We start from the raw sequence: 9,486 nt of genomic DNA, 5'->3' as shown, positions 1-9,486 counted from the left end.
GTGTGTGTGTGTGTGTGTGTGTGTCTCCAACATATATAAAACATAAGTGATACAAAATCCTATTCAAAAACAGCAAATATTAAAAGTTTGGTGCATTTTCTTATTTTTTTCAAGATACATAGTTAGATACATGATAGATAGATAGATAGATAGATAGATAGATAGATAGATAGATAGATAGATGATAGATAGATAGATAGATAGTTTCTATATGCTACCCACTCTACAATACATTATAAACACATTATTTTATACAATTGTTTTTTAAATCAGATAAGAAAGGAAAAAATGAAAGTATGCACTTGTACTATCATTAATACTTACTCAAGTGCATTTTTTTTTTTAAATGCCCATCTATCTTTTTTCTGCCCTTGCTTTCCCTCACTCTTTCTCCCCTGCCTTGGCCCCATGTCAGACATCTTCAGACCTTCTTGTGATATTCAGGACTAGGAGTGCCCAGGTGCCTCCCCCAGCAGCTGTGGGAGGTACCCTGGAGGATGAGTCCCAGCAGAGCAAGAGAAACAAAGGAGGCCACAGAGAGCTGTGTGCCTGCTTGGAGGTAATCACAGCACAAGTGCCTCATGGCTGAGCTCCTACTGTGTGCCAGAACCAGACGAAGCACACTACATACATGATCATTATCTTCACAACAGCTTCCAGGAAGAAGACATTGTTCTCATTTTGCAGATGAGAAAGACTGAATGACTAGCTTAAGGGCAACAGCTGAGACAAGAATTTAAGTCGTTTGTCTGATTATGGCACCAGATTCAGGTAAGCTTCCCACGCGTTCAAAGGGGCGCATATTTTATCCATACTCAGGCATGTTTCTGGAATGAAGGCACCAGGAGGTACCCTGATAAATCCACCTGGTTCTGATGGAGGAATATTTTTCCTGTCAGTCCCCAAATGATGTAGATGATGTTGGATCTGCCAGCGGTTTCTGGGTGTGGGCTACAATCGTGTCTCCTGAGACCGAAGAATGGAAACACGGACCCAGGAGAGGCAAAGAGTTTTAAAAAGAGGATAGTTTATTAAAAGCAAAGAGTCAGAGCTCCCAAGCGGGAAGGGGTCCCGAATGGGGGTGCCCAGTGACGGAGGCAAAAGCTCTTACTTTTATACCTTCCCTGCCTTGGGGAAGGGGGAGCTGTTTGAAGAAGGGAACTGTTTGAAGAAGGGAACAGGCGCCTTCTAATGAAATTCGTCTACCAGGTTTGTTCTGCTTGCCCATCCTAAAGGAATTAGCAAAGTAACCCACTCTTTATCTATCAGATCAGCTCCGTTTGTCAGGCCAAAATGAATTTTATGATTAACCTCAAGGCCTTGTTACATTTTGTCCTAGAACTAAGGAGTGATTTCAAAACCTGGAGTCTTTTGTTTATTCCACCAGGGACCTCCCTGTCTACCTAGGGACATGCTAACTGTCCTGTATTAGTTCTACTCTGTTTCTCTGATAGAATGATCAGAAGAAGAAATGTGTGTTGTTGTTTTCAAGTTACAACTCCCTTTACCTCACCATTAAATAAGGAAACACTTGTCTAAAGGGGGACAAATTGAATCCCATCCATATTCCATCAAGCTGGGCAACATCACCTCAGAATACAAATGGTTTTGTTACTTTTCAATAATTTTTAAGAACTTTTTATTATTAAAATAATATAAGCATAAAAATGGAAGTAATATATAATCCTTGGAGGAAATTTGAAAATGCAGGAAAGTATAAAGAAGAAAATATAAATCATATAAAATCCCTCTATTCAAAAACAACAACTATTAAAATTTTGGTGCATTTTCTTGTTTGTTTCAAGTCTTCTGTATAAACCGGGAGTATATACAGAAAAATGTATACACATGACTTTTATTCATCTTTTGTTATTGGTATATATTATGACGAAGTTAGTGTAAAAGTAATTGTGCTTTTTGCAATTATTTTTAACCTTTTAAACTGCAATCACTTTTGCACCAACCTAATACAATTTTAATAGTTTTTTCCTTTCTTAAAATGTATATACATTTTTGTGGCACCCTAATGTATATATATATTTCTGTGTTAGGTCCTACTTTCCTTATTTAACATCCATGACTATTTGTCTATGTCATTAGAATTTCTTCATAAACATGAATTTAATGACCGTCTGATGTTTTCATCATGTGACTACACCTCATGTCCTTGAGCTCCCCACTATAGCAACCTCATTGCACAGATGTACACTTGAGCACAGTTATGGGTCCCTCTTCGGTGAAGGAGAGACAGTGGACAGAGTAAGATGTGTCCCCTGCCCTGGAAGAAACTGATGGCTAAGATGATGGCCTCCAAGGACTGGACTTGAACCTTTGGAAAGGATGGAGCGGGCAAAGTTTCAGTTCAAAACCATAGAGAAAAAACAAACCCAGAAGATAAAAAGTCTCAGTCCCTCAGGCACTCCAGTGTGGGGGCTCTCTGAGTGTGCAGGTTCAAGCAAAGTAAGATCCAGAGACTCCCCAAAGCAGTCTGCTCTGAGCCAGGCTCTGGTGGAGGGTAGAGGAGGGGCAGTGGCCAGCAGCTGTGCCAAGGATGGAGGTGGACGGGAAGGGTGGGACAGAAGTGGTGACAGGGGAGTAGTGAGCGGTGCTGAAGTCCCCCCCAAGGAGGTCAGGATCCTCCTCATCACCCCAAAGGCATTTTTAAGGAGAATAACAGGATGCAAGTGGCAACTGAAGATTGATTAAGCATTTGTATGCAAGTCAGATGGGAAGGAAATGATACTGGAAGTGGAGACAGGTGGGGGCCGTGCACTAGTTGTGACCTGCCTATGTCCACTCCTCTCCTCTAGGTAGCAGGACCCAATTTTTCTTGGGAAAAATGCTTCCTCACTAGACCCAGTCTTAGTGAGGCAGCCAACTAAGCAGCCCATCCTCCCCCAGACAGGAAGGAGCCTCGGACACTCTGGGACATGGATCTTCATGCAGGCTCACAGAGCCCAGTGCAAGCTGGCAATCACTCATCCTGCCAGGTCCCCAGCATGAGACTGTGCTGGACTCCTGCTCCGGCTCCTGTCCCGGCTCAGATCAAATTGTCTGTCAATTCTAGTGGCTGCCCCAGAGTCTTCGAAACTTTCCCTTTACCTTGAGTTGGCAACTCACACTTTGTTGCTTTTACCAAAGAATCCTGCCCGGTGCTACAGGTCCACAAAGGAATGAGAGTCGGGGCATGAGTGCCTCCAGGCTCTGGGCCCTGTGGACACCCTGTCCTCCTCCCCAGCTCCAGATGAGAGCCCGGAGCTGCTGGACAACACCCAGGTCTGGCTGGCTGCTGCCAGAGCTGTGACAGCTCCACTGTCTGCCCCAGAGCCTGGTGCTTTTCCGCACACTTGGCTTAGATCCTTGGCATGCTTAGCAGCCAACTGCCGGATGCACTGAAACCTCTGCGGCACCGAGCCCAGTACAGCCCACGGGCAGGACCAGACCTGGCCAGGGAAACACCCCGGCCAATCCCTGAAAGTGTCAGGGGCCCAGCGCCACCTCGAGGCACCCTCATTCAGAGCCATAGTGGTGACGTGGCTAAGTCGCCTCATAATGGCAGATGTGGACACAGCACAGAAACTTGCAGCATACTTTCTCTGCCTGAAAAATCGCCCCACTAGCACAAAATATTAGAACAAACTAAATGAGATTTGATTTAGGGGTGGAAAACGTCAGGGCCACTGTCTCAGAGCAGGTCTTCATTCTCCCGCTCCGGATGACTACTCAGAGCAATCGGAGAGGCGAGCATGTGCGCGTGCGTGCGTGCGTGTGCGTGTGTGTGTGCGCGTGTGTGCGTGTGTGTGCGTGTGTGCGTGTGCGCGTGCGTGCGTGCGTGTGTGCATGTGCGTGTGTGCGTGTGCGCGTGTGCGTGCGCGTGTGCGTGTGCGTGTGTGTGCGTGTGTGTGTGCGTGTGCGCGTGTGTGCGTGTGTGTGCGTGCGTGCGTGTGCGTGTGCGTGTGTGTGTGCGCGTGCGTGTGTGTGCGTGCGTGTGCGTGCGCGTGCGTGTGTGCGTGCGTGTGCGTGCGCGTGCGTGCATGTGTGTGTCCGTGCGTGTGTGTGCGTGCGCGCGTGTGTGCGTGCGTGTGTGCGTGTGTGCGTGTGTGTGTGCGCGTGCGTGTGTGTGCGTGCGTGTGCGTGCGCGTGCGTGCATGTGTGTGTCCGTGCGTGTGTGTGCGCGTGTGCGCGTGTGTGCGTGCGTGTGTGCGTGTGCACGTGTGCGTGTGCGCGTGCGCGTGTGTGCGTGCGCGTGTGTGCGTGTGCGTGCGTGCATGTCCTCTGACGTTATGACCCCGTAGGTGGGCCTGAATGACTGCAGGTGGGAAGTCACGGTGAGAGCAGAGCAGAGCCGAGTTCTGCTGGTCAGTGATGCTCCCACTTTCTAGAGGCTCAGCCTCAGTGTCCTCATGTGCCGCCCTCCAGGCTCTGGCGAACACGCAGAAATGAGTGAAAGCAATTTTTTTGAGAACATGCTCTTCTTGATGGCAGGAGCCATGCTACACCTCTTTATACCCCAGAGTTGAGAAGACTGCTTACCTGTGGCAGCTTCTATATGATTTTAGTTTTAAATGGTGACGATGATGATGATGTAATTTTAATACAGTGGTGTCCAAACTTTTTAAAAATGTTGCTATGGAAACGTTCATGTTCAATTTTTTTAACAGTTGTGTATTTTAAAGAAATCTTATCTAAAACTCAATACTTAAAAGCATTATTGAGGGGAGAGTGATAGAGCCCGCCCTATAGACTCCCTCTTGCCCCCAAAGCAGTCCCTGCAGCATCTTCCTGGAAGCTTAGGGCGTGATTTGAAAAACAGTTTCAGAAATAGTTTGCAAACCACTCTCTCAACCAGAAGATGTTATTTTAATGGAAGAATCAGAGCTTTGGTACACAAGACAATAGAGGCTGTTTCAGCCTTGCTCAGTAACAAAAGCACACGGAGGACCCAGGTGAGGAGGCTGGGCTGGGCACCTCAGCCCCCAAGGAGGAGGCCTTGCCACAATCTGAGAGCAGAGAATCACCTGTGTGAGGCAGGGGAGATGTAGCTCTCACCTTGAGAGTTGGCCAAGTGTCCACTGAAGGATGAGGGATGTTGCTGCGGACATCCTAAGGCTTCCCGACTTTCCAGCATACCCTCCACCCCTTTCCCTGCCCAAGTGATTGATGGAACCCCACCTCTTTCAATGTACTCACTGATGTATTTTTTAAATGGTGCCTACTATCTGCCAGGCACCCTGCTAGGGGCTGGGTCAACAATAGTGAACCAGCAAACACTACATGGAGGGCTAGACAAAGGATAGAAACACAACCAATGGGGAGCAGGCTCCAGAAGTTCCTGGGGTGCTGCTAGGAAGCTGGGGGAGGAAGGCCCTCTGGGAGACAGCACATGCACAGAGATTCCAGAAGAGGGCTCTTTGTAGCCACAAGTTTCTTGGCTTTTCCAGGCACAGTAAAGAGGTCATCAGACTCCAGAGATAAAGTGAGGAGCTGGCAGGACTGAGTCCAGGAGAAGGATCAGGCCCCTTAGCTTCCCAGGCCATCTGGGGATGGTCGGGTCAGCAACGACCCAAGGAGAGAGGGTCAAAGCGGGCCCCTGGGTGAGCATTTGGAGCATTCCCTAGCCTGAGTCAATGTATCAGCCCCTTGCCCAGACCTCCCAAGAGAACTGTCAGAATCCTTCGGAGATGCCCACTGACCTCAGAATAAATCTGCAGCTTGTCCCATGGCCGAGTTCCCCTCATAATCCTACCTGTGCCACACTCTGATAATGTATGCCTGCTGCCCAGTCCAAAACAGGCCCCTACGGATGTGTGTGCCCTTCCCCTGTATGAGCACTGCTCTTTCCTCCCTAACAAGGACGACGCTTGGGGAAAAGGAGTGTCCATCATGAGCATGAGAGCTCATCAGAGCTCAGCTCAGGTTCAACCCCTTTGAGAAACAGAGACCCACTGCACAGCAAGTGGGAGAAGGGGTCTGGGCCAGGGACCGAGGGAAACTCGTACTGTGAAAGCCACCCTTTCTGCTGGGCCCCTGCCCTCTCCAGCTGGTATGGCCCAGAGAGCTTCATAAGATGGGTGTGATGGTCTCTCTCCCACAGGTGTTCAGACTACGTGGGAATTAACTCATCCGAAGACCTACTCTGCACCCAGCCATCAGCAGGCACCTTGAAATGCACAGCCACCCATACACAAGGTCAAGCCAGCCTCTCCTCAGGCTGTTAAAGAGCCTGCAAATGCAGAGGCGACACCCCAGCAGGGACCCTCAAGGCTCTTCCACCTGGGTGCAGACACACAGGATGTTTTCTCCTGGCTGGGTATGGGGATGCGCACCTTTCCCCTGGTGCCACCCTGCAGCGGAGCCCTTTGCTGAGACAACAGTTACAGGAAAAGAACAGTTCTGTCAGCAGCAATGAGGCTGGGCATTCCATGTAGACAATAAAACAACCTGCAGAATCTGGTTTGGGTTTGCTCTGATGTAAATGTCCATGCTAATCATCAACTCTGTTTCAGGAAACCCAGTGATCTGTCATGTGCTTGGTGCAATCAAGAAAGATGACATCTCTTTCCGCCTTCCAGCACCACAACATCAATCTCCTGTAACGGCCCAGAGACAGAGAACACGTCTGGGGACAACGTGACTGCCCATCCACTGGTCTTCTCAACCACATCCGTCCTCAGATAGAGGAACGAGGGGGGCCAGGGTCAGCTACAAGGAGAGAAAACGGGGGAGGGGAGGGGAGGCTCACATCAGGAAGCATTTGACATCTCAGGGTCAACTCAACTGAAAATACCACACAGTGCAAAGGCTGACCGACAGCCCCATCCCATGAGCCCGCAGGTACTGTCCTGCAGAGGAGCTGTCCTCACAGTTCCTGGAAGTGAGTGGGGGGCTGGAGGAGGGAAGCAGGAGGACAGAGAGCAAGGAAACAGCCCAGCCAAGACCAAGAGGCCTTGCCGACTCACAGACGCCACTCTTCTGTGATGCCCAGAAGCTCCGAGCGGGAAGAAAACCTGGAGATAATTTCCTTCGGTAATTTGTTCTGTTTTCTCAGAGAAAATTGAGACCAGAGGGGGAATGACCTTCCTGCTTCACCAAGTGACAACACTGGGAGGGAAATTCTGATCCCTTCCCCAGCACCTTCTTTGATAGACAGAGTTGGAACTCTGATTCTCCACCCAGAGGCAGGTGCAAATGTTTAGTAAGATCATCTGTGGGCAAGACCCAGTGCTAGGTGCCCTGTTGGTTCACAGATGACAAATAGTACACAAATAGTTATTTAATATGAATTGTGGTAAAATGGGAAAAGCACGTAGGGCTGGAAGACCTTACAATCAAGGGATCTACTTGCTCTGGGACTGGGGAACAATGAGGGCTTGCCTGGGGAGGTAACATTTAAGCTGAGACTCGAAGGGTTAGCCAGACAGACAGTGGGCAGACAGTTCCCAGGAGAAGGGACCCCTCCTCCTCCCTCTTGTCTTCTCTCCCTCCTCTAAGCAAACTCTTTATCCATACCAGCTGACCACATTTCTGGCCTCCATACCCGGTACAGTCATTGCTTTCCCCAGCCCAAGCCTCATGCAGTCACACCCTCTCATCTGTTCCCATCAGCCAGCATTTCGGGTCCTGCCCTGCCCCTAGGATCCCAGCCTCTTCCAAACCCATCACCGTGTGTGCTGTGGGTTCGTCCTGCTGCAGTTCCAGACCCCATCCCCACAACACCAGTCACAGTACAGGGACAGTGACTTGCCAGAGATCCTCTGGCTAACCTGTGGCAGGAGTAGGATTCTGGTGTGGCCTCGGGCTGTAAGACCACTGTCCCACCTACCCAGTAACTGTCAGGACTGACGTCAGGGCTCTGCCCAGGCCAACTGGAGTTTCCCCACACCAAGTCAGAGAGCCTCCTTGTGCCCCAGGCTCAGCTTCCAGGTCCCTTACGTCTTGGCCAAATAGGGCACGCTCCAAGACAAGGGGAAAGAGCCATCTGTCTCCTCCATCTGATTCTCCTACAGGCTCCCAGGAGTACAGGCAACAGGATGGTCAATACATAAATATCCTGGACCCTGAGACACCCTGCAAGGGCCTCTGACACAACCTGTGACCTGCCAATCGCCTGGGTGGAAGGGAAAGGGAGTGGGTGATATTAGTGACAGGACCAATCACTTGAGCCTGGTGATCATCACATTTGAGGCAGTGCTGATGAGCTGGAGTTTTGAAAACCAAGACAGCTGCTTCTGTGTCTAGGAGTAGAAACAAGTCACCTCACAGTCCATTTTGTTTTCACAGGAAATCACAGGTGTGGTCCCTCTCCAGTTATGGCATCAGTGAAGCACTTTGCCCCAGGAAAGGCTATAAGAGGACCTTTCATTTTCTGGGTTGTACAATCTCTAACAAAGGATCCCAGGGCCGTCTTGGAGGGAAAGGAAGAGCATCACAACCCTGCAACCCAGGGCAGGTACAGCACAGCCTGGCGGGGCCCTGCAACGGAGCCTTGGGCCCGGCAACACACCAGCGTTCACTGGGCTGTGCAGAAGTAACAGGGCCTCTGCCTTGATTGGTTCTCCAAGTCTCTCTGCCCCGGTATTTGAAGCAGGACGAGCTCTTCATCCTTGGATAGTTCAGGGAGTTCCTGCCCTTCCCATTAATGAAGGCTGGTGAAGACTCTAGTAGCTCACCCCACATAACCACACCTGCATGTCCTACCGAGCTGGTCAGGGCGCCATTCCAGGCTTGCACGTGCCGTCCTGTGTAATGCTCGTAGGTGTGTGGGAGACACATACCCACACTGTTGTCTGAGTTTGCCAATGAGGTTCTCAGGAATTCATGACTTTCCCACAGTCACACACCCCAAATAAGTGGCAATGCTAGGATTCCAGCCAGGCCTGTCTGACTCTGGGGTCCACACTGCTGCCCTCCACTGGGCCATGCTCTGCCCACAGCGGAAGCCAGAAAATACACAGCAGCTCAGGTCCATGTCACCACCAGCTATTGTGTCCCTAAGAGCTTAGCTCGAAGTTTCCCTAGAAACCCACCCCTCCCCACACCTTCCCCAGTCAGTGTAATAGCGTCAGTATTTGGTTCACATGTGGCCCAAAACCCTTGGATCAAAGATTGCATGCTCCACGTGGCATGAGTCTTTTCCCCCCATTTTGCTTAGCGGGTGCAAGAAAAATGCCTAAGCAACCAGCATAACATTTGAAAATCAATTTGTATTCTGTCAGCCTGAGTGTCACTAACAACCTCTGCTAATACAGCAGTAATAAACATCTGGAAACTGCAGCTGTTGGGGGAATGAAGTATAAAAAACATTAAGATGACAGATTGTTTTTCATAAGCCAGATTGGCCTTCTGCAAATGGGAGAGACTAACAGACAAAATGGAAACCAGAGAAAGAGGAAGGAGAAGGGAAAGGGGTGAGCAGTTCTGTCCCGGGAATGAGTTCAGCGGCAGGGGCACTCACTGCCCCAGCACTGTTGGCCCACCTTCTCTGAG

The 9,486-nt window shown here is 49.9% G+C and overlaps 1 long non-coding RNA gene across 1 annotated transcript; it reads left to right on the top strand.

Moving 5' to 3' along the window:
• The first annotated feature begins 526 nt into the window (after positions 1-526).
• LOC148754837 (uncharacterized) lies at positions 527-9,266 on the top strand. The gene is made up of 3 exons (XR_016019749.1): positions 527-771; positions 6,507-7,026; positions 8,281-9,266. It is a non-coding gene; the product is annotated as an uncharacterized LOC148754837 (long non-coding RNA).
• The last annotated feature ends 220 nt before the right edge of the window (positions 9,267-9,486 follow it).

This window comes from Rhinolophus sinicus, chromosome 17, assembly GCF_057876585.1.
Source record: "Rhinolophus sinicus isolate RSI-liver-muscle chromosome 17, RSI-T2T, whole genome shotgun sequence".
Lineage (NCBI taxonomy): Eukaryota > Metazoa > Chordata > Mammalia > Chiroptera > Rhinolophidae > Rhinolophus > Rhinolophus sinicus.
Note: the sequence above shows the minus strand (reverse complement) of the source record. Positions and strands in the feature narration are given on the sequence as shown.